Below are 26,070 nucleotides of genomic sequence, written 5' to 3'. Positions count from 1 at the left end.
GCATTCTGCCGCAAGTCACTTCAACGCATAGTGAGAGCAGCTGAGAAGATCGTTGGTGTCTCTCTCCCCTCCCTCCAGGACATTTACAGCACCCGTCTCACCCGCAAAGCCCTCCGCGGAACAAAGCGTCCCATTTCAGGACTGTCCCGCAAAATGCGGGACGGGTGGTCACTCTAATGGTGACCCATACTCGGAATTTGTGCTCTGCATTTAACCCATCCACACACACACAGCAGTGAACACACACACCGTGAACACACACCTGAAGCAGTGGGCAGTGCTGTCAGCTTTAACCCCAGCTTCCAGGCAAATGGTCCACCATCATCACATGCTCCGTCTAGACATAGATGGCAGACTTTGGTCAAACAATGTTTACACATTTAAACTGAGCACAGTTCCTATCTTGATATATGAAATCAAGAGTGCAACTGCACACAAGATGATTTTATAAGAGAACCTCATACTTTTCATATAAAACGTTATAAAACAGCTCTTGGTTGCTTAATGGTCAATGTTAAAATACACCACAGAAACATTGTAAAACACCACAGCTACTGTACTGTGTGTATCACTATGCAGTACCAATAGATTAAAATAGTAACACTAGTTTATATGTCAAAAACTAAACCTTTTAGTGGAAAGTGATTGAATTTCCTTAAAAAAATTAAATGTCCTTAATATTTTTGTTATGTGTTAACAATTTCATAATAGGGTAAAAAGGCACTTGAGGGCATGCTAATTATTATATACAATGGTAAGTTTGTTAACACTTTAAAAAATTATGTGTTTGGTCTCACTTTATATTACGTGGCCTTAACTACTACAGTATGTACTTACATTTAGGCTAAATCAATCATTTGATACAATGCATTTATTGTGAACATTTTATTGTGAATTTATTGTGCACGTTTTTTACATAGCACTTATTTTTGATGTATAGTAAGTAAGGAACTGATTTTTTATTTTTTTTGTAATTAAAATGTGGTCTGACCTTCACCTAAGTCACAATTAAAGACAAACAATCTGATTAACCAATAACACACTTTATTATTATAATTATTATTTATTCAAGACACTTAGCGATCGATAACAGAGCAAGCTGGAAAAAGTAAGTAATACTCTGTGTTATGTCTTCTCCAAAAACTAAGTCAAGCTAGTCAGTTAATGAAACTGGAAGTATGGGTTGCACAGGTGCACTGCTCTTTAAATAAAGAAACACAAAGCCTGGCTACTGACAAATCTGGTCTTCTTATTCAGTGTGAACCATGCCTTGATCCAAATAGCTTAAAATGCAGATACACAAAAATGGGATAGTCTATAGGAAAGCATTGCTAAAGACCTGGGTGTTCTAGAATCCCACAGTAAGAGACCATGTCTAAAAATGTAGAAATTCTGGACTGGTTTAAAAAAAAAAAAAGCCATTCCCCATGAGATCCCTTTAAATCTTGGGTTAAAAATGATTTGACCCTGCAAATAAACATTTGGTTTATTTACCTTGAAAGAGATTTCCATATTTTCCCCACCCCAGACATCCAGGCCTGGATCATATGCCCCCAGTTCATAGAAATATTTTTTGTCTATAGAGAAAAGACCCCATGCCATCACAGGAAACCTGTGGAAAAAAAACAAAAAGTCACCTTTAACTGCAGTTTAGATTTAGATATTTTATTACATATTACAACATAAATGTAGTATAACCTATAATTAGAACTAAAAGTACATTGAAACTATTATATATACTATTCTTGATAGTTAAATTGTAAGTGCTTATCTACTTAAACATGAGAACCAATACAATAATACAATAATGATGTTCCATTCATGTTTCTTCCAGGGCCATAACCGTGTCTTGAACACTGGGGGGCCACTGAGCAGACCAGGCTAAAAATTTAACTTTTAAACCTCTTGACATCCTAACAGCAAACAGAGTGCTGTTTATTACCTTAGTAACCTCAGACCTTAGTGTGATCAATGTCAGTGTCTATGGTGGTTATGGCCCTGGTTTGTTCAGCTTTGCATATGAATCAGTTGTTCACAGCAAAGAGAAAAAGTGCACAATATTATTTACATTTAAAAATGACTGATGATCACACAATTAAAAATACAGTGCTGCTTGAAAGTTTGTGAACTAAAGGCCTTTCTCACATTGGCTATTGTTAATGTTCATGAGCCCACCATCAGTAGAACACTGAGCAACCATGGTGTGAATGGCAGAGTTGCAAGAAGAAAGCCACTGTTCTCCAAAAAGAAAATTGCTTGCTAAAGATCATGTGGACAAGCCAGAGGACTGTTGGAGAAAGGTTTAATGGATGGATGAAACCAAAATAGAACTTATTGGTTTAAATGAGAAGCTATTATGTTCGGAGAAAAGAACACACTGCATTCCAACTTAAGAATCTTATCCCATCTGTGAAACATGGTGGTGGTAGTATCATGGCTTGGGCCTGTTTTGCTGCATCTTGGCCAGGACAGCCTGCCATCATTGATGGAACAATGAATTCTGAATTATACCAGAAAATTGTAAAGGAAAACGTCAGGACATTAAGAACAGAGTCTCAAGAGAACTTGGGTCATGCAGCAAGACAACAACCCCAAGCAAACAAGTCATTCTACCAAAGAATGGTTAAAGAAGAACAAAGTTAACGTTTAGGAATGGCTGAGTCAAAGTCCAGACCTTAATCCAATTAAAATGTTGTGGAAGGACCTAAGCAAGCAGTTCATAGGAGGAAACCAACCAACATCACAGAGTTTAAGTGGTTCTGCACTAAAGAATGGGCTAAAACTCCTACATGTTATTGTGCAGGACTGATCAGCATTTACAAGAAACTTTACCTTCAGTTACTGCAGCAAAAGGGGGTCACAGCAGACACTGAAAGCAAAGATTCACATACTTTTGCAATGCACAGATATGTAACACTGTCATTTATTTATTGAGAAAAATAATCCAAAGAAAATATTTTTCTCTCCCTTGTTTGATTCGGTTCTCTGTCTACTTTCAGGACTTGTATGGAAATCTGATGATGTTTTGGGTCTCATTTATGCAGAAATATAGAAAATTCGGTCCCACTTTATATTAGGTGGCCTTAACTACGATGTACTTACATTTAAATTAACACTTTGATACAATGCACTTATTGTGTACATGCATGTTTTTACATTGTACTTATATTATTAAAAATACCTACTGTATATGTACTTACAGTACATCTGTAATTAATTTCTGTAATTACATTTATAATTACACTGTCGACCCATCCCTTACACATTAACCCACCCTTAAACCTACCCATACCTCCAAACCTGTCCCTAACCTTACCCATATCCCACCTCAATAGCAGCAAGAGTGTTTTGCAATACAATATGAACACAATAAGTACATTGTAATAAGTACATAGTAATTTAGGCCACCTAATATAAAGTGTAACCGAAATTTCTAAAGGGTTCACAAACTTCCATGCAGCACTGTATATCTGCAACTGGCAATTATCATGGCCCAAGCACCAATGGCTCATACAACAATGGTACAGTAGACCTGTCTCTTTTCTTAAAGTGACTCTTAAAATGTCTCTTTAAGGAAGTATTATTGTATTAAATTAAAACAGACAAATAATTTAGTCTTTTCATGTAATTGGACAGCAACACATTCAGCCAAGTCACTGGACAATTATGTTCATATATCTTAAACAATTTCATTAGGATATATAAAAGTGAAGGTAATGTAATTATCTGTAAGCTTTCTGAAGATCAATGTTTTGGTAAACTTACTATATTAAACTCTATCAAACTATATTAAAATAACATGAATATATCACATATATTGAACATTTGAAAGACCTAAGAAGAATTCTTATCCTGTGGCTCTCTCTGGTGGACAACGTTAGTATTACAGTCTTCATTACATTCACTACTATTGATAACAAATTACTGATATTTTAGAAACTGTTAATTGTTACCCTCTGAGCAAAAACTTTAAATTTAATATGAATGTCCTGATGTGTAATAAGATAATGTTATAAGATTTGTGAAGTTTGGACATTGCATTCACAACATAAGATTCAAAAGATTTGTGACAATACCCACAAATATACTGGCCTATATGGTTGCAACATCGCTAACATTTTATAATAAGGTTTGTTAACATTAATTACCTACATTAGTTAACATAAACGAACAATGGAAAATACTTGTAAAGCATATTAATCTCAATTCAAATTAATTGCAACATATACTAATACTTTATTAAAATCCAAAGTTTTATATTATATATCTATATAAATTATTAAACCTGAGGTAACATTAACTAACAATGAACAGTTGTAATTTCATTAATTAATGTTAACATTGACAAATATGGATAAATACTGTAACAAATGTATTGCTCATTGTTAGTTAATATTAGTTATGCATTCATTAAAATTAACTACTGAACCTTATTTTAAAGTGTTACCAAAACTGTTTTGACAACTTTTTGTCAGGGGCATCTCCAGATGGTGGATACCCTTATATATATTTTTCTTTTATTAACTCAAAATGGTGGAAAACTTCATGTAAATAAATAAACACGATTAACTGATGGAATTGGAAGAGAGATACATTTTGATTTTAACTATTACAAATCCATAGCTATTAGCAAAATCATACGTAAAGAATAACCTTGTGGTTAATTCTTACCAAATTCAATAAACACCTTAAAGCAGCAATTCACCCAAAATTTTTAATTTGCTGCAAATTTACTTAGTTTCAGGCCATCCAAGATGTAGATGAGTTTGTTTCTTCATCGGAACAGATTTGGAGAAATTTAGCATTACATCACTTGCTCTCTATCAGAATGAGAATCCAAACAGCTGATAAAAAAACATCACAATAATCCATCAATTAATGTCTTGTGAAGTGAAAAGCTGTGTGCTTGTAAAAAACATCAATATTTTAAAAATCTAATTTAACTTTAATAATCAAGTCAACAATCAATAATAATGCTTCCTTTAGTGCAAAATTCTTCCTCTGTTGTCCTCTCATTAAAATCCACCAATGTATTTGTTGGGACTGTTTTTCCTGTTTTTGTCTGTAAACGGTACTTGATCTGTGCATATTTCTGTCCCGATTTAGACCAGCTGACTTTTTCACTGGAGAAAGCAATATTATGGAGACTTGTATTTTAGCTGGATGCAGTGATTTTAAACCGTCTAAATGCATTAATTTATCACAAACCCACGTTTCCACTTTTCACTAAATGTTATGTCAATTATTCTGATGCTTTTATCAGCTGTTTGGACTGACAGCACCCATTCACTGAAGAGGATACATTGGTGAAGAAGTGATGTAATGCTAAATTTCTCCAAATTATTTTGTGATTAAGAATAAGAAATTCATCTACTGTACATCTTGCATTGCCTGTAAATGTTCAGCAATTTTTTTCTTTAACCTGCCAAATTTTGTGATGGTCTGCCATTCAGATTTGATGTTATAAGGTGATTAATTTTGATTGGCTGTTGACGGCTATGTTTGTTAGTTTATTCAAATAAAATTGGAGAAATTTCGTTAACACTTATTTTTAATGGTCCCTTTTGAACAATCTGTTGACAATAAGTAACGCTGCACCTACATATCAACTAACTCTCATTAGAATATTAGTAGACTAATATCATAGGCAGTACCGCCGCTCCCTATACGCAGAGTATGCAGTTTGCGTAGGGCACCATCCCAGTTGCTCAATAAATAAACAAATAAATAAACACTTTCGTTCTATATTAGTATTAAAATGAACATATGCATAAATAAAAATCTAAACATTAACATATATAATTATAAAAAATGCGGTTTTACGGTGAACGCAGATGCAGTAGTCTAATCACACAGTGGCACAGCATTCCCGCAACCGCTCGCGCCTCATGTTTGCGGATGAAAGCAAATGATCATAATTTTTGGACAGCTATGCCTGTGAAAAGACATCAGCAATCAGCAAAAGAAAAAAAAGATGAAGCCCGTGCATCACTTTTAGGTAGCCTACATTCATAATCCTGTGAAACTTTTTTGGCTGTTAACATGTTTTAATGTCGGTAAAAATTTTACCACCAACAATGCATATCATATTCTCTCTGACTTTCCATGTTCCCTTACGAAAACTAGCCATGGTTTTACTACGAATAAAAATAAAAAATCATGGTTCTTGTACCCATGGATTGTAACCACAAAATAGCCATGATTTTGTTACTTCATATAATAGCTTACAAAGAATACAAAGAAGTATTAAGATAATATTTTTTGTGGTTATAAAAACAGACCTAAGCCAACAACAGCCTTAAACTGCATTTGATAAAAACAATGAGGCAATAATGATTTGTTAATTAATAATTATATGGTTTTGTTGAAAATCACTGTTAAAATAGGCTACATGATGTAATACAAAATAAACAATGTAGATATTTACATTAGCCTATATATTGTTACAAATACCTGTAAAGGGAGCCAAAGGCCTGGTAATACACTTACAGAACGATCAAGTCCTTTAAATTGACCAAATATTTAGGTTAATTCAAATATCCACTTACTCTTTAATTTTTGGCCACCTTTTGTGTGATAGAAATACTACAGTCTCTATCTTCAAAACATGTGGACAACCCTTACAAAAATTAACAATGGTTTTATCGCAGTAAAAGTGCTCAATTTTCTTTTGTCAATCAGACAACTCTATTAATAATAGCCATAGGTAACTGTCAAGAGCTAAAATTGTAATTTGTAAATAATACAATTTAATTACAATTTATTTATGTACTTTTATATTTTATTAAAGTTCTATTGTTTTTTGTTTTTACTTCCATAATATTTGGGGGAGGGGGCACAACAATAAAATTCTGCTTAGGGCACCCATTTGGCCAGCAGCGGCCCTGATCATAGGCTTAGAAGGATTACTATTTAGGATTAGTAGGCTTAATATCGGCTAACTTTTTATTGTGATGCCCAACAAACATGCTACTGACTCTAAGTCATTTTGCAAGTACATGTCAACTTATTCTAACTCTAACCCTATAGTCTACTAATACTCTACTAACACTCTGTTGAGAGTAGAGATGTAAACTTGATATTATATCAAGTTTACTTATTATGTTTACTTATAGTCAACAGAATGTGTTAACGGGTCCATCAAAATAAAGTGAAACCAACACTTCTTACCAGCACCATCCCTAGCCGCTGTGTGCAAAATTTAGTGAAGATTGGTGCTTGGACCACTAAAGATGTAGGAATTGTTTTTTTTTTTCTTTTAGCTTAAAGGGGTCATATGATGCTTTTTTAAAGATCAATATTTTGTGTATTTGGTGTAACAGAATATGTTGACATGCTTTAATGATCAAAAACACATTTTTCAAATATTGTACATTATTGTAAGTCCTCTATGCCCCGCCTCTCTCAAACACTTCGTTTTCTACAAATTCCCTCCTTCCGACAAGCGCAGTCTGCTCTGTTTGGCCAACTGGCACAGTACATTGTGATTGGCCGAACACCACAAGTCTCGTCAGAAATATAACGCCCCTTTCCATAATCGTGAGCTTTAGCTTTCAAAATAAATGTAAAGACAGTTAATAGACTTAGTAAAGACTTAGTTTTACCATCAGTTCAAGCCCGAGAGGGGAACAGAGTCGTGTGACAGACACAGTGATGATGCTCGTATGTGTTTGCACACAAGCAGCGATTAAGACGATTTCTGACGGGCTGTACACTCCGCTGTGATGTGACAGTGTGTGTCTCTCTCTCTCCCTCTCTCACACACGCGAGCACACACACGAGCACACACACGAGCACACACACACACACACAACGTGCAAAACTGCACATTTGAACAGTCAATAGCAAATAATTAAACTAATAACAAAACATACATACAGTCGCTGATTCAGAAGCGCCAGATTGTCATAGCAAAGCCAGAATTACTCCTTCTCCTCGGCTGACGAAACGGTCATCCATAAAATGCATTGCTGTTCTGTTGCATCTACTTTTGGAAGGCCAAATAAAGTGCTTTTGCCTTCACCTAGAAACACACAGCTTCTCCCTGTCATGACTGAATCAACACTACTGCAGTTACTGAAACCACGCCTTATGCAAATATTTCCACATCGTGACGTAGACATGTGGGGGCGTGTTTGAATGAGTTTGTTTTAGGGGGGCATAACAGAGTCTTAACTTTGATAGAGAATTTCTTTTTGGTTTTGAGACTTTAGTCTTTGTAACTTCAGGGATCTTATCTATGCACAATCAGCTTGTAACACTGCAAACAGAAAGGACAATTTGAAATCGCATCATATGACCCCTTTAATAAAAAGTCAAGCCAAGCAGAGAAAGAATAATCTGATTTGCTGTCCTTTGTGGGGAAACCTTATGTTTAACAAAATATTTCTGCAGACTAACAGATTTTAATGGAACATAATAGGACTTGTGAATGACTGTTTGTAGTAAATCGTTTGATTCAGTAACACGCTCTAAAGTACAGAATAAAACACTTGTCAACTTGTCAACTTTGTAACCTGCAAAATTACAACTAAACCAATCAACAAACAAATCTTAACAAATCAATAAACAAATAATTTAACAAATCTGATCAGTCAACTTGCTCTGAATATATATATATATATACAGTGCCCTCCATAAGTATTGGAACAGTAAAGACAAAATTGCTCTGTTGGCTGTGGAGTCAAGACATTTGCAAATATGATTAAAAGATGACTATGAGACAAAACTACAGAATGTCACATTTTATTATTAGCCGTTTCAACACATACATGTTTTACCAAATAAAAAGAACAGCACTTTTAGAGTTCATCCCACTCATTGATGTGAGCATAAGTATTGGGACAGTTGAACATAAGGCAGATATAAAATATTAAAAGCTATTATTTAGTTGCAGATCCCTTGCGCACAATCACAGCAGTGAGTCTGTGACCCATAGACATCACCAGACTCTTGGTCTCATCCTTTGAAATACTTTTCCCAGCCTTTAATGCGGCCAATTCCAATTGTTGCTTGTTTTGGGGAGTTTCTGCTTTTACTCTCCTCTTCAGCATGTTCAATCGGATTTAAATCTGGAGATTGACTTGGGCAATCTAAGACTTTCCATTTCTTTGCCCTTATAAATTCCTTGACTGAACTGGCAGGGTGTTTTTGGTCATTGTCCTGATGCAATATGAAGCACTTCCCAATGAATCTGGTGTCATTTTCTTGAATATTGGTAGTCAAGATGTTTTTGTACCCTTCCAACTTCATTCTGCTACTGTCATCATACATTAAGTCATCAGTAAAGTTGAGAGGGCCTGTTCCAGAGACAGCCATGCATGCCCATACCATGACACCACCTCCACCATGCTTTACAGATGAGGCTGTATGCTTGGAATCATTTGCAGTTCCCTTTTTTTCTCCACATGTTTGCTTTCCCATCACTTAGATAAAGGTTCATCTTTGTCTCATCGGTCCATAAACACAGTTCCAAAACTCCTCTGGCTCACCTTTGTGCTTTTTTGCAAACTCTAATCTTGCCTTTCTATTTTTGGTGCTGGTCAGATGTTTGTATCTTGCTGTGTAGCATCTGTAATTCTGTGTCAAAGTCTCCTGAGGACAGTAAATTGTCAGAGCATCACCCCAGCTTTCTGGAAGTTGTTGGTGATTTTCACATCTTTTATGATTTGTCTGTCATCAACTACTGTTGTTTTCTCTGCCGATCAGGTAGTTGTTGGTTGCTGGTGTCACTGATGGTTTCCAAACTCTTGATTTCTCCATGCCCTTTGTTTTTGCTATAGCTCTAATTGACTTCCTCTTTTCTTTTAGTATCCAAATTGCTTGCTTTTCTTTCAAAGTCAGCTCCCTCCCCTTCATCCTGGTTTGTGCATCGAATGCAAGATTCAGAATACAGAAGTAATGGATATAACTGATACGACACATTCCCTGCTTTAAATATCTGAAGAATTAATGCAACAGGACACAGCTGATCACTTAGAAAGACCTGTGAGGCAACTGTTCCAATACTTATGCTCACATCAGATAGGGAGATTAAACTCTAAAAGTGCTGAACTTCTTAGCTGGTAAAACATCTATGTGTTGAATCACCCAATAATAAAATATGACATTCTATAGAGTTTCTCATATTCATCTTTTAATCATATTTGTAAATGTCTTGACTCCACAGCCAACAGAGCAATTTTGTCTTTACTGTTCCAATACTTTTGGAGGGCACTGTATATATACATATAATGTATGTGTGTGTGTATGTATGTATATATGTACACACTATATTATATATAGTGTATGCCATTTTGTTGATGTTACCTGATGGGGTCTGAATCCTTGATCTGGTTCTTTCTAATATATTCCTCTGGTAGTGCACTCCAGCCAAACACCAGTGGCCATCTAAAAATGCCTCTTTGGAAGTTATCAACAAGCATGTAAGCGTAATACATATAATATTAATATGTAATTTAAAGAAATAGTTTAATTTAGATCAAAGGGAATCTTTTATGATTTTATAGGGATTTGAACAGAATCAGTGTTACGGCGATTCACTGAATGAGCCGTATAACAAACTCTGCACTGGATATTAAAATCCAAATATAGTGAAAACACTATTAAACAGCACAGTAACTAGATCGGCAGATTAAGACATTAACTTGTGAGCAGAAAACACAAGATACTTCTCTTTTCAATATAAATCAGATTTTATTTATATAAACCTAAGACATAAACTAATTTAAAACATGTACACAAGCATTCACACATTCACACGTTGCAGAAAGAGAGAAAGTGAGGAAAGGATGAGTTTAAGAGAATGGAAATGTGAAATCCCAAGTTTACAGCAATATGTTCAATTGCATAGACCTGAACAACCATCAATCACTTATTTAACCCTCACTTTGAGTTTCTCAATGAGGCTAAGTTTTATATTAACTGCACCCGATTCAGTTAGAATCTGGAGGTGTACTTGCTTGCTTTGCCTGTGTTACGGGGTTGTGTCGTCGTTGCAGACAGGGGGTTCCCCGATGTGTCTGATTGGTTGAGAGTTCAGTAGTCTTTGAAGTGAGGTCTTGGGCGTTGGCTGAGGATGCGGAGTTGGTCTGGTCGAAGTTTGAAGTGAGTGCAGTTTGAGCTGGACTTTGTAGCAAACTTACATTAGAACACGAAACTCCACGGAAAGAAAAGAAACTAAAGTAAAAGAATAAAAGGATGTAACGAGACTAAATTGTTTTCCTTCTCATTATGGCATGTGGGCCAGAGCACGCTCAAAGAGCAGCACGCGGTGGCAAAAGAGAAGAAGAGAGTGAGAGTGACCAGAGATCCAAGAGAGCGCGGCAAGAGAGAGGGAGGAGAAAGCAGGACAAGAGTTTTAAACTCGGCTTTCAGACCATCCCATCTGGATGTCTTGACCAATTAGATAGGCTATTATCTTAGCTAGAGGTGTTCTTTACATCATAAATCAGCTTGTTATCAGTCACATGGTCCGAATTTTACAGGCCCTTGCAAAGTATACTCTTGTCCATGATTTCTAATAACAAGACTGATGCATTTGACAAAGAATTGATTGGAGGAAACATTTAAAGCATGAATTTTCAAACTCATAGATACTAAACATGCATTTGAATCCTTCAGCTATTCAATAATGATTAAAAGACATACATATTATTTGATTAAATGATATGTGGTTTACAAACATAATATGGGGTTCTGCATAAAAATGTCCTTTTAGGATGATTTTATGTGCATATGGAAAAGAAAGTCTTTGTGTAGTTCTAAGGAGAGCGAAGACATGTTCTTTAGACAAAGGAATTTTGGTTTGGTCTGTCTTCTATGTGTGGAGATCCGCCCAAGAGAGAGTTATCTTCTATAACAGGCTTACATGTGACCATCAGTCTTGATTATTTGCAACAAATTTGACAGTCTCCTTGTTGAATTGGAATTATCAATAAGTGTTCTTTTGTCTCAGTGTTGCAAGCTGTTTGGTGAAAGATGCTTGCTAGTTAAGAGCCAGGAATCCGATTTATGGCGTTCTCCTGCTACAGCTTTGAGGCCTCTCTGCATTCCAGCTCCTCAGGTTTCAATGTTCTGATGCATCTTAAAATTGTCTGATTCAGTCTCTGATATCCTACACTGCATACACACAAAAAATAAATGAATACATTTTAGTGCATGAATTTAACAGTTCAGTGCAGCAGTGGAGGAATGATACATTGGAAAGGGCTATTGAGTCTCATAGGAACATGGATATGTGCAAAGGTAATGTGCCATGTACAAAATGTGGATGTCACGTTCTAGCTCCCCAAAGGGAGAGGGAGCCTGACAACCCACTGCTCGGGCCCACCGATGCCAGCTAAGGAGGTATGGAGTCGCGGTGCGAGAAAAGGACACAAACACCAAATACCGTATAAAAACAAAGCTTTTAATTATCCACGGTAATCTTGTAAATAATAAACAATACTAATTTTCTAGGAAAAAGGGGAGGGCTGGACAGACCAAAGCAAAGAAATAAACAAAAAGGACCCCACCCCTAACCTATACTAACCCCCAATAAAAAAAACAAAAACAATCCCTATCTGGCACACGATCAAGGCGCCCTAACCAAACTTACAGCTGGTGGTCCGCCCAGGTCTAACTGGTGTTTCTAGACAGAAAAGTATACCTACGGGTGATGTATGTATACCCCGGGGTAGCTCTAAATCTACTCCCCAACTCCCTATGAACAACAGAGAAGAAGAAAAAAATATAACAAATTATAAGAATCCACAAACAAACAAGTTCTCCGTCCTGCTACTACAAGTTCAAAAAAAATGGAACACAAGTTAGGTTTACTAACACACAAAAACAGTTTAAAACCATTGTCAAATGTTTTAATCAAAATGTCAGAAAACCAAACACACACACACAGGGTACAAACCACCAAAAGCAGGGACAGAGAGCGAACTGATCCAAAACTGAGCTTTTTAAAGAGCGCAGCTAGCTGCAGCCACTAATGAGCGGGCGGAGTTCCAAGTCCCAGTCAGCCATTGAACCACCAATCAGCTGCCGGAACAGTCACACGAACCATCTTACCTGGTAAAAAACAAACAAACACACAAACCACAAGCAATACCAGAAAAAAATGACTACAAAACGAACCCAGGGTGCAAACTACCTTTTGCACACAATTAGTCCTGGTAAACATGAGACAACGCATCTGCAACTATGTTGGAAGTTCCTTTGACATGAGTAATACAAACATTGTATCCCTGTAGGATCAGAGCCCACCGCATAAGGCAGCGGTTTTGATTGTACATTCTTTTGAGGAATGTAAGAGGATTATCATCTGTGAATACTCTTACAGGCACAACACTAGAACCGACGTATACCTCAAAGAACTGTAAAGCCAACAATAAAGCAAGCGTTTCTTGTTCAATGGTAGAGTACCGTGACTGGCACGGATTGAACTTCCTGGAAAAAAAACTAATTGGCCGATCTACTCCTTCCTCATCTTCCTGTAAAAGGACCGCCCCAGCCCCCACCATACTGGCGTTTACCTCCAGCTTGAAAGGTTTATCAAAGTTAGGAGCTGTTAGCACAGGAGTGTTACAAAGCAGTGCTTTTGCTGACTCAAAAGCAGAGCTGCACTCTGCGGACCATTTAAAAGGAACTTTAGGACTGAGCAAGGTGGTTAGGGGTGCTACTACCGTTGAAAAGTTTTTACAAAAAGTCCGGTAGTAACCCACCATTCCAAGAAATCGACGTAACTGACGGTGTGTTTTAGGGGCAGGATAGCTAGCAATAGCCTCCACCTTGCAAGCAATAGGACGCACTTGACTACGACCCACCTGTTTCCCCAGATATGCTACAGTAGCCTTACTAAATTCACATTTAGCCAAGTTGAGGGTTAGCGAAGCGTTTTCTAAACGCTGGAACACCAACCTCAATGTGGAGAGGTGTTCAACCCATGTGGGTGAGTATATTACTACATCGTCAAGGTAAGCTGTACAGTTGGGAACGTCATCAAATACAATGTTAACTAAACGCTGAAAAGTAGCGGGAGCATTGCACATTCCAAATGGCATAACTGTATACTGTATAAAATTATCGGGGGTCACAAAAGCCGAAATTTCAGAAGCCCGTGGGGTTAGGGGCACCTGCCAATAACCTTTAAGCAAATCGAGTTTACTTACAAAAACAACCAAACCAATTCGGTCAATACAGTCTTCTATCCTAGGTAGCGGATAGGAATCTGGCACAGTTACTGCATTTACTCGACGGTAGTCCGTGCATAAACGGGACGTGCCGTCTGGTTTCGGAACTAAAATACACGGGGAGCTCCAAGCACTGTGACTACGTTTTGCCATGTCATGTTTTAACAAGTAGTCAACCTCACCTTTCATTAACTCACATTTTTTTGTGTTTACCCGATAGGGATGTTGGCGAATAGGAGATGTGCTGCCAACATCCACATCGTGAGCCAAAACAGATGTGCTCTTAGGTACATCTTGGAACACAGTAAGACTGTAAGACTGTATTAGAGACACAAGATCACCTTTTTGACTGTCATCTAAATGTTCCATCCTAAGGTAAGTTTTGTAGCATTTCTGAATTACTAAGACGTTTACACTGTTGTAATAAATGACGCAACTCCAAACCATCATTATTGTTCTCCTCTAGGTCTACAGTAGGCACAGGCACAACCAATGCCATGCTGGATCCCGCAGACTGAACCGGAGCACTAGAGGGGTTGTCGGAAGAATTACGCACATGATAGGCTTTAAGCATGTTAACATGACACAAACGAGAAGAGCGCCTGCGATCTGGTGTTTTAATAATGTAATTAGTATCACTAACTTTGCACTCCACAACATACGGTCCAGAAAAACTGGCAGACAGTGATGAACCTGGGATTGGTAACAAAACCAGTACTTGATCCCGGGCAAAAATGCACGGTCTTTTGCTTGTTTATCATACTGTTTTTTCATACGTGACTGAGAGGAAGAGAGAGACTGCTGAGCTAGCATGCAGGCAGCATGCAGCCTCTCCCGCATCTGACTTACAAAGTGTAACACATTCTTAGGGGTGTTACTAGGTGCATCAGATAGAACACGCTCTTTTAACACTTTTAACGGACCCTTAGGTGTATGTCCAAACACGAGGTCAGCAGGGCTGAACCCCAACGATTCCTACACTGTTTCCCTAACAGCAAACAAAACAAAGGGCACCCCCTCATCCCAATCAACACCTGTTTCCATACAATATTTCCTCAGCATGGTTTTGAGCGTCTGGTGCCAGCGTTCAAGAGCCCCCTGACTCTCTGGATGGCAAGCGCTGGAGACCTGGTGTGATATGGAACATGTTTTTAATGCAGAAGAAAACAGTTTGGACATGAAATTAGTTCCTTGATCCGTCTGGATCACTCTGGGGAGACCAAAGGTGGAAAAGAACTTGATCTGACTCTTAATTATTGTTTTAGCTGTAATTGTCCGGAGAGGAATAGCCTCCGGGTACCGAGTGGCGCTGCACATAATGGTAAGCAGAAACTGGTTTCCTGTTCGAGTTTTTGGTAATGGACCCACACAGTCAATAATCACCTGCTCAAACGGTTCTCCAATCACAGGAATTGGGTGAAGTGGCACACGAGGAACAGGTTGGTTCACTTTTCCTGTAAGTTGGCATACATGACAGGTTTTACAGTACTGTACAATGTCCGATTTTAATCCTGGTCAGAAGAAATGTCGGAGGACTCTGTTGTATGTTTTAGTTACCCCTAAATGTCCGGACCACGCAGGATTATGAGCCAGTGACAATACTTGCTGTTGTAGTGGTGATGGAACAACTACCTGCCAAACTGTATCCCAGTCCTCACCTGTTTTATGCGCAGTCCATTTACGCATTAGAACACCAGCGTCCACAAGGTAAGCAGTCTCCTGTACTTTTGCTTTTTCAAGAGAGACCACAGAATCAAAGCATTTATTAAGGCTGACATCCTCTTTTTGCCACTCAATCAAATTCAAATTCAAATTCAAATTTTATTTGTCACATATAATAATAATAATAATTATAATAATAATTTGTTACATTTATATAGCGCTTTTCTAGGCACTCAAAGCGCTTTACATAGAAGGGGGGGAATCTCCTCAACCACCACCAATGTGCAGCATCCACCTGGATGATGCGACGGCAGCCATATTGCGCCAGAACACCCACCACACACCAGCTTACTGGTGGAGAGGAGACAGTGATGAAGCCAATCAGTAGATATGGGGATGGTTAGGAGGCCGTGATGGTCAGAGGCCAATGGGCAAATTTTGGCCAGGATGCCGAGGTCACACCTCTACTCTTTCCGAAAGACATCCTGGGATTTTTAATGACCACAGAGAGTCAGGACCTCGGTTTAACGTCTCATCCGAAGGACGGTGCTTTTTACAGTACAGTGTCCCCGTCACTATACTGGGGCGTTAGGACCCACACAGACCACAGGGTGAGCACCCCCTGCTGGCCTCACTAACACCTCTTCCAACAGCAACCTAGTTTTCCCAGGAGGTCTCCCATCCAGGTACTGACCAGGCTCAACCCTGCTTAGCTTCAGTGGGCAACCAGTCTTGGGCTGAAGGGTGATATGGCTGCTGGCAATGATACATATACATACGTAGTACGACATGTAGTGAAATGTATTGTACGACTGTCCAACAAATTATCCAACAAAATTAAGAAAAACCTCAAGTTTACAAAAATACAAATAGAAAAAGCACAGTAAACATATATACAGAAATAAACTAGCAATAAAATAAAATAACAAATAGATATGAGAATAAAAATAGATATGAAGAATAAATATAGAATATGATTCTATATAGATTCTATAAAAAGTAAAGTGTATGTCAGTGATAAAGTGTCCGTGTGCTGTGCAGTGCAGTAAAGTGTATAAGTGAGTAAAGGAATACTAAAGACAAAGACAAATGGTATGTAAGTCCCACTCATTTATCCTTATGTAACCCTTCTACAAATTAGTGCAGATTGTATTTGAAAATGTGCAAAGTGGAAGTGTGGGGTGATGTGCTTAGAGTGGAGAGAGGTTAAGACTCCGAATGGCCTGCAGGAAGAAGCTCCTCCTCATTCTCTCTGTGTTCGCCTTCATGGAGCGGAAGCGTCTCCCTGAACGCAGCAGAGAAAAGAGTCCATTGTTGGGATGATTGCTGAGGTCCTTCACTATCTTCCTGGCCCTGGTCAGGCACCGCTTGCTGTAGATCTCCTGCAGGTTAGGGAGCTCGGTGTGAATGGTACGTTCCGCTGAACGCACCACCCTCTGGAGGGCTCGTCTGTCCTGCATAGTGCAGTTCCCGAACCAGGAAGTGATGCTGCCCGTCAGGACGCTCTCGATGGTGCAGGTGTAAAAAGTCTTAAGCACCCGAGAGGGAAGTCTAAAGTCCCTTAAGCGTCTCAGATGGTACAGACGCTGCCTGGCCTTCTTCACCAGGGTGCTGGTATGACAGGACCAAGTCAAGTCCTGCGTGATGTGAACACCCAGGTATCTGAAGCTGTCCACTCTCTCCACTGGAGTCCCACTGATCGTGATCGGCTGGTATGACCGCTCCTGCTTCGTACTGAAGTCCACTATCAGCTCCTTAGTTTTGCTGATGTTCAGGTGTAGACTATTCACCTGGCACCAACTCTCCTGGTTCTTAATCTCCTGAATGTAGGCCGTCTCGTCGTTGTCTGAGATCAGGCCCAACACAACAGTGTCATCAGCAAACTTGATGATGGTGGTGGAGTTGGAAGTGGCCACACAGTCATAAGTGTACAGTGAGTACAGCAGGGGGCTCAGAACACAACCTTGAGGGGCTCCAGTGCTTAGGGTGATGGAGGATGAGGTGTGTTTACCCATCCGTACGGCTTGCTGTCTGTCCTTCAGGAAGCTGGAGATCCATTGGCACAAGTATGTGCTGAGACCAAGGACCTCCAACTTGGAGGTGAGTGTGCAGGGAATTATGGTGTTAAACGCTGAACTGTAGTCCACAAACAGCATTTTTACATAATTCCCTTTTCTGCAGTCCAGGTGACTTGTTGTGGTGTGGAGGAGGTGTGAGATGGCATCCTCCGTGGAGCGGTTATGTCTGTATGCAAACTGTAGTGGATCCAGTGTGTCTGGTAGTGATGCAATGATGAAGTCTCTGACCAGTCTCTCAAAGCACTTCATCACCACTGATGTGAGGGCTACAGGGCGATAGTCGTTTCGGCAGGTGGGCTGCGGTTTTTTGGGTACAGGAACAATGGTGGACTGCTTAAAGCATGAGGGGACTATGGACTGTTCCAGGGAGAGGTTGAAGATCTCGGTGAACACCGGTGCAAGCTGGTCAGCACAGGCCTTCAGAACCCGACCTGTGATGCCATCTGGTCCTGCTGCCTTCCTGATGTTCACTCTCCTGAATGCCCTCCTCACGTCATGCTCCGTGATGGTGAATACGTTGTCCTCACCGGCTTCCTCAGCGTGCATGCAGTTAGCACTGCTAGCGCCGTTAGCGTGATTAGCTGCAGCCTCGAAGCGAGCATAAAAAGTGTTCAGCTCGTCAGCCAGAGAAGCGTCCGCATTCCCCGATCTGGAGGGTGGTGTTTTATAGTCCGTGATGGTTCTAAGTCCCTGCCACAGGCTCCTAGAGTGTTGGAATTGCGACTCTAGTTTCCTCCCGTAGCGCTGCTTCGCCTCCTTCACCGATCTGCGCACGCTGTAAGATGCAGCCTTGTAGTCATCCATGTTCCCGGTGATGAGCCCTGTGTTGTAGGCAGCGGAGCGGGATCTCAGGGTGTCGCGGAAGGTTTTATCCACCCACGGCTTCTGGTTGGGAAACGTCCTGATGATGGTTTTCTGCACCGTATCATCCATTAGTTTCTCTATAAATCCTACGACCGCTTCCGTAAACAAGCTGACGTCATCAGAGCTGCGCCGGAACATGTCCCAGTCTGCGTCATCTAGCGCGTCCTGCAGAGCGGCCACCGATTGGTCCGTCCAGCGTTGGACCTCCCTCTGCACCGGGGCTTCCTGTTTCAGCCTCTGTTTGTAAACAGGCATGAGGAAGATGGCGGCGTGGTCCGATTTCCCAAACGGTGGTTGTGACTGTGCCTTGTAGCTGTTCTTGTATGGGGTGTAACAGTGATCTAATGTCCTTTCGCCCCTGGTGGGGCAGCTGATGTGCAGATGGAAGTTCGGCAGTGCACGCTTGAGGTTGGCACTGTTGAAATCTCCCAAAACAATGAATGCGGCGTCCCGGTGCTTTGTCTGGTGAAGGTGTAGTGTTTCATGTAAATCCCATATCGCAGTGTCCGTGTCCGCTTGAGGTGGAATATAAACGGCACTGACGATGACCGAGCTAAATTCCTGAGGGAGATAAAAAGGGCGACATTTGATGGTCAGAAGTTCAAGATTCGGTGTGCAGGAGCGTGAGAGGGGTACAATGCTCGCGCTGTCGCACCAGTGTTTGTTCACCATCAGACATACTCCACCTCCCCTAGTCTTCCCCGAGTCCAGCGTTCTGTCCATGCGGTAAACCGAGAAGAACTCGGCCGGCTGGATGGCGTGGTCTGGTACCGCTGGGTTCAGCCATGTCTCGGTGAAGCAGAGAAGGTTGCAGTCCCGAATGTCCCTCTGGAACTTGACTCTTGCCCTGAGGTCATCGAGTTTGTTATCCAGCGACTGGACATTGGCGAGCAGGACACTTGGTAAGGGAGCGCGGTGTGCGCGTGCCCTCAGCCTGTTCCTGACGCCGGCTCGTTTCCCTCGAGGACGCCGGTACGGGTCGCGTCCATTGTTCCTCCTCAGGATCTCGCTTGGCCAGGATGGGTCCGGGTTCAAAAACGGCGAAAGGTTAGTGCATTGTGCACCAATAGAAATAAGAGTGGCCCTGTCGTATGTAAGAATGGCCATCTTACAAAAAGAAACCGGTGTTTATAGTTAACAATACGAAAAAATCAGCCTCTCTGATGTGATGGATGACAACACATCACCTAACTGGGGAGCGACTCCGCATCCCACTTTCTCAGCCTGCACAGAAGGTAACCCCTCTGGTTTAGACTCTACATCTACAGTTTCAACCCGTTCAAAAATAGTATCAGACAAATTCACTGTATCCCTCTGCATGTGAGCCTGTGCCCTTGTTAATACACATGCAGGGAACACTTGAGGGTACTTCTGAACCAGGACAATGTCAGAGACATTAGATTGTGGTCTGTCTGTTACTTCCAGTACTGGAGACACCTTAGCCCCAGCAATGTCGTTTCCTAGCAATAATGCTACCCTTTCCACTGCTAACGTAGGCACCACCCCAACCCGGAACCAACCTGAAACCAAATCAGAATGCAAGTGAACCCAGTGTAAAGGCACCGAAATTGGGTTGCCTTCAATACCACACAAAAGTATATGTGAACCACAGTATGTTTGATCAGACCATGACAACACATCTATAAGGATAACTGACTGAGCCGCACCAGTGTCACGTAAGATTTTAATTGCCCTCTGGTCTTCAGTTTTCCCTGTGCATGAAACACACCCTACAGACACAAACGGAGCATACACCAGGTCTGGTTTCCTTGTGAGTACCTTGCTAGCACTTCTAGCTTCCTGGTAAGAAACAGACTGAGTTAAACCAACACTCTTACGGACAGGCGAAGATGACTTAGGCTTGTTCTTAAGTAAGAAACAATCTGAGATTAAATGGCCTTTCCGGTGGCAATAAAAACATTCCCTCTCCTCTTTCCTAGGAACAGTAGGAGGGTCTGAAGAGCGTGACGCACCGGCCACTGGTGATGCGGATGTCCTGCTCTGACTGGATGCTGTGAACACCGTTTTATGCATTAAGGCATATTCATCGGCCAGGACCGCTACCTGACCCAACGTCGCCACCTTATTTTCACCAAGATGCATCACGATTCTTTCAGGTAGGTTGTTCTTAAAATCCTCCAACAATATCTGATTTCTCAAAGCCTCATAAGTAGATGTTTTATTGGCTGCACACCAGCGGTCAAACAAGGACTCTTTGTCCCTGGCAAACTCAACAAATGTTTTACTACCGCTTTTCTTATAATTTCTAAATCGTTGTCTATAAGCCTCTGGCACCAGTTCATAGGCACACAGTACGGTAGCTTTAACCACATCATAATGTATACTGTCCTCTATAGAGAGAGAGGCCACAACCTCCTGGGCCTTCCCAGTTAGCTTACATTGGAGGAGTAGAGGCCAGACATCTTTTGGCCACTGTAGGGCAACATCTACCCGCTCAAAGGCAGAGAAGTATGAGTCTACCTCAGACTCACGGAATGGGGGAACCACCGCAATGTTCCTCCCCACATCAAAATGACCTGGCTTGCCAACTGGGTGAGAGGACACCCCAGCCTCAAGCTCCATTCGCCGAATGTGAATTCGAGCTTCCTTGTCTGCCTCTATTTTTCTAATTTCTATCTCATACCTCCGTTTGTCTTCCCTGTCTTTTTGATCTGCTTCCAGACTGCCACATCTGAAGTAGCCGCCATGCTCACACCTTATCCAGTACAATCCTGAACTATTCAGTACACAACGGACACTACAAACTACAAATACTAATCAAACTACAGGACAGAACAACAACTACTATGCAAGTCAACACTACTAGGCCTTACTCACACCCCAACGCCACACCCCAACAACCGAACCCCGGGCGGGTGGTCCGAGCAGCGGGGCACCAAGATCCCGGATGAGCCCCCAATTGTCACGTTCTAGCTCCCCAAAGGGAGAGGGAGCCTGACAACCCACTGCTCGGGCCCACCGATGCCAGCAAAGGAGGTATGGAGTCACGGTGCGAGAAAAGGACACAAACACCAAATACCGTATAAAAACAAAGCTTTTATTTAGCCACGGTAATCTTGTAAATAATAAACAATAATAATTTTCTAGGAAAAAGGGGAGGGATGGACCGACCAAAGCAAAGAATTAAACAAAAAGGACCCCACCCCTAACCTATACTAATCCCCAATAAAAATAAAAAAAACAATCCCTATCTGGCACGCGATCAAGGCGCCCTAACCAAACTTACAGCTGGTGGTCCGCCCAGGTCTAACTGGTGTTTCTAGACAGAAAAGTATACCTACGGGTGATGTATGTATACCCCGTGGTAGCTCTAAATCTACTCCCCAACTCCCTATGAACAACAGAGAAGAAGAAAAAAAAAGTAATTAGTACAAATTATAAGAATGCACAAACAAACAAGTTCTCCATCCTGCTACTACAAGTTCCAAAAAAAAAAAAAATGGAAAACAAGTTAGGTTTACTAACACACAAAAACAGTTTAAAACCATTGTCAAATGTTTTAATCAAAATGTCAGAAAACCAAACACACACACACACACACACACACACACACACACACACACACACACACACACACACACACACACACACACACACACACACACACACACACACACACACACACACACACACACACACAGGGTACAAACCACCAAAAGCAGGGACAGAGAGCGAACTGATCCAAAACTGAGCTTTTTAAAGAGCGCAGCCAGCTGAAGCCACTAATGAGTGGGCGGAGTTCCAAGTCAGCCATTGAACCACCAATCAGCTGCCGGAACAGTCACACAAACCATCTTACCTGGTAAAACACAAACCACAAGCAATACCAGGAAAAAAATGACTACAAAACGAACCCAGAACTCTGGGGACGTAACAGTGGAGCAAAGCATTTATTTAATTGCATGACTGAATAAACGTCATTACCTCATATCCTTATCACTGATGACCTCAATAACAGGACAAACCACTTTTTTGCAGTCCAGGTAAACTCTTTCTAACAGTGGCTCCAGCCACCCCACGTTACACTCAACGTGAGAGTCCAGGAATGTCAACACTTCAACTGCAGATGAAACAACATCTGCTGAAACAACCAATAAGGCCATACACTAAAACAATATGCATATTATACAACAGATATGTGAGATATTCTATTCGATTCTATTCTATGTATTCCAAACAGATTAAATTAAGCACAAATCCATGGATTGAATCTTTGCCACTACACTGAACTGAATCGAATGTGAGTGTACAGTACCTGTAGCAGCGGTGGCCCCTGCGATTCTGGCTCTTATTAGGCCTTGTCTCTCTTTCAGATGGATGATTTGTACTTTAGGGAACTGAGACACATACACATCCAACTGCTCCTTCAGGTAGTCTACAATAGAAACAGAAATAAATTTAGTCATAGAGAAACAAAAATCCAGAAACGTCTTCTTAAATTAGAGGTAATTTTTTCTTTCTTTTATGACAGTTTTAAAGTAAAAATGCTTGGAATTTTTTTTATATATTTTTAAAGATCACAATACAGTAACTTTTTCACTGTAATTTAATTTAACTTGAATTACCTTTTTTAATTAAAAGAAATTTAAAGAAAAATCCCGTTCAGACTTTTTAACTTCCCTTTTAAAAGAAGTGTATAGTAAAATCAAGAAACTTCTACTTTGAACACCAGATTTTCAATTAGGTGTGCAATTTATTTTTTCAACAATGAATTGCGGATCCAGCAACTTCACAAATCGACTAATCTAAAAAAAATGTTGCACTGTCATCACTTGGAAGGGCTCTGGTTACCTTACCGACTGGCCATTGGGCTCTAGGAAGCCGGGTATCCCCAATCAATACAATTTGATCGACTGCAAAGTTTGGTGTGATGTTCTGCCACTTCTGTCGAAGCTGGAGACTGGGTAGGTAGTTTCTGAGGAACTGGGTCCAGAAGTGATCGACGATCACTCTGCTGTGTCTGTAGCGACGTCGTCCAAGCAGATTACTGGGTCCATAGACAGCCTGTGGCAGGTAAACGTCAAGGCTTTTCTCTCATTGCTATAAAGCGTCTGAGGGCTAATAAAAAGGAATTTGCATCCATGCTGCATAACAAGTCGAGATGTACACACCTTGTAGTGAGACATTTAAATATTATGCCCCATCTCTTTTCTTGCCGTCTACCGATTTTGATCGTGTAGGGACCAAAACAGTCCATCCCTGTCGACCAGAATGGAGGCTGATTAATCCAGACGAGAAGCAGGCATGTCTGCCATTTTAGGTACAACAGGCTTGCCATGCCATTTCCTACATTCCGCACATTGTCTCTGGTGCTTTTTGACCATCTGGCCGCCTCTGAGAACCCAATAGGTTCGTCTTAACTCGGCAAAGATTCTTTCAGGACCTGCATGCATCAGGCGGTTATAAAAATCTTGGATTAACAGTTTGTTTATTGGGTGTTCTGGTGCCAGCACAATAGGGTGAAGTGCATCCTCTGGTAGTGTTGCAGCTTTGCGTAATCTACCACCAACTCTAATCAGGTCCAGATCAGGGTCTAATGCTGGAGCAAGGAACCTTAATCGACTGTTTGGATGCACAGGTTTGTTGGCTTGAATGAAAACATTCTGGATCTTGGTTCCATCTGCAGGTGTGGGACAGATCTATGAGGGTCTTACCCCGGGTTATATCGTCAGCAGGGTTGTTGTCTGAATCCACGTAGTTCCAGTTTTCACATCCAATGAGGTCTTGAATCTCTGCAATTCGTGTGCTTACGAACACTTTATAGTTACACGACTCAGACTTTATCCAGTGTAACATGGTTTTTGAGTCTGACCACTTGACTGTCTGTCTGATGTTAAGGGTAAGTTCGGAGTTCAGTGTTTTGGCAAGCTGAGGTCCAGACAATGCTGCACAGAGTTCAAAGTGTGTCACAGAGAGTTGCTTCTTAGGTGCCACGCGTGACCTCGCTATTATGAACGCAACTTGGATGTAGTCACCAGTTTCTATCAGTAAATATGCCACAGAGCCATATGCTTTCTCTGAAGCATCACGGAAAACATGCATATCGATAGTGGAGGAGGTGTTGTTGCATGCTGGTGTGTAACACCTAGGTAGTGTTATTCTTTGTAGGTTTGGAAGCTCTTCTTCCCATGCCTGCCATTCCGAGAGGAGGTCAGCTGGTAGAGGTTCATCCTAGCTTCCAACCCTGTTCCATAGAGTTTTAACCAGGATTTTGGCCCTTGTAGTAAAGGGGATGATGTATCCGGGTGGATCATACTGGCTCGCCAGGATGCGATAAACAGTTCTCATTGAGGTTTCACCATTTGTGGAGACAGGTCTGTGTTTGTAACTGAAAGTGTCTTGTGAACAGTTCCACATCAAGCCAAGTGCTGACTCTTGCAGATCAGTTTTATTTGCCGACAACCACAGTTCACAGCTCTCTGATTTCACTTTGGTGGGTCGATGAGCAATCACATCAGGAACGTTGCTAGCCCACTGCCTTATGTCAAAACCACCAGTCGCCAACAATGCTCTCATTTTGTCAATGAGTTTCTTAGCCTGATGCTGACACTGAAGTGACTGTAAGCAGTTGTCTACATAGAAAGACTGCTGGATAGACACAACTACCTCTTCATTGCCCTCTGTGTTATCTCTGACATGCCTCTGGAGAGCATTTGTGGCACAGCATGGACTACAGGTGGTCCCAAATGGTAATACTCACCATTCATAGATGTCGGGGGTGCAATCTCTTTCCATGTCCCTCCAGAGGAAGCGGAGCAGTGGCTGGTCTTCAGGTAGCATTCTGATCTGGTGAAACATGGCTCATATGTCTCCACTTATGGCAACGGCATACTGTCTGAACCTAAGCAGGACTCCCAGCAGTGGTAGACCAAGAGTGGGACCAGGCAGTAGATTGTCATTCAGGTTTGTCTGCTCGTGGCTGAAAGAGCAGTTAAACACTACTCGGCTTTGCCACTGTGGTGCACAATGTGGTGAGGAACAAACCACGACTCACTGGAATTGCCTGCTTCTGTACTGGTTATTCGAACTGCATAACCTGCATCCTCTAGATTGTGTATCTCCTTGTTATACACATTTGCCAGGTTAATGTCCTTAATCAGGCGGCGTTCTGTGGCTCTTAAAAGAGCCATGACACTGTTTGGTGATGCCTGAAATTTGGGTGCATCCCCCTTTCGCAGTAGTGGAGTAGCATAGCGATTCACGCCGTCAACTGTCACATGTACCGTTTTCTGTTCCAACATGCCAAGTGCTGCTTTATCTTGTCT

At 41.0% G+C, this 26,070-nt stretch overlaps 1 pseudogene across 1 annotated transcript in view; it reads right to left on the bottom strand.

Annotated features, from left to right (window-relative positions):
- Window positions 1–289: 289 nt before the first annotated feature.
- The window catches only part of LOC306877112 (polypeptide N-acetylgalactosaminyltransferase 5-like), a 30,661-nt pseudogene continuing 4,880 nt past the window's right edge, over window positions 290–26,070 (bottom strand). The window contains exons 3-7 of the transcript in view: window positions 23,061–23,180; window positions 22,730–22,865; window positions 10,309–10,428; window positions 1,495–1,612; window positions 290–337 (exon numbers count right to left, since the gene is read on the bottom strand). The product of the transcript in view is annotated as a polypeptide N-acetylgalactosaminyltransferase 5-like (transcript). The remainder of the gene's footprint in view (window positions 338–1,494; window positions 1,613–10,308; window positions 10,429–22,729; window positions 22,866–23,060; window positions 23,181–26,070) is intronic.

This window comes from Barbus barbus (assembly GCF_936440315.1).
Source record: "Barbus barbus genome assembly, chromosome: 11".
In the NCBI taxonomy this organism is placed as follows: Eukaryota; Metazoa; Chordata; class Actinopteri; order Cypriniformes; family Cyprinidae; genus Barbus; species Barbus barbus.
The sequence above is the reverse complement of the archived record's forward strand: the minus strand, read 5'-3'. Positions and strand labels throughout refer to the sequence as shown.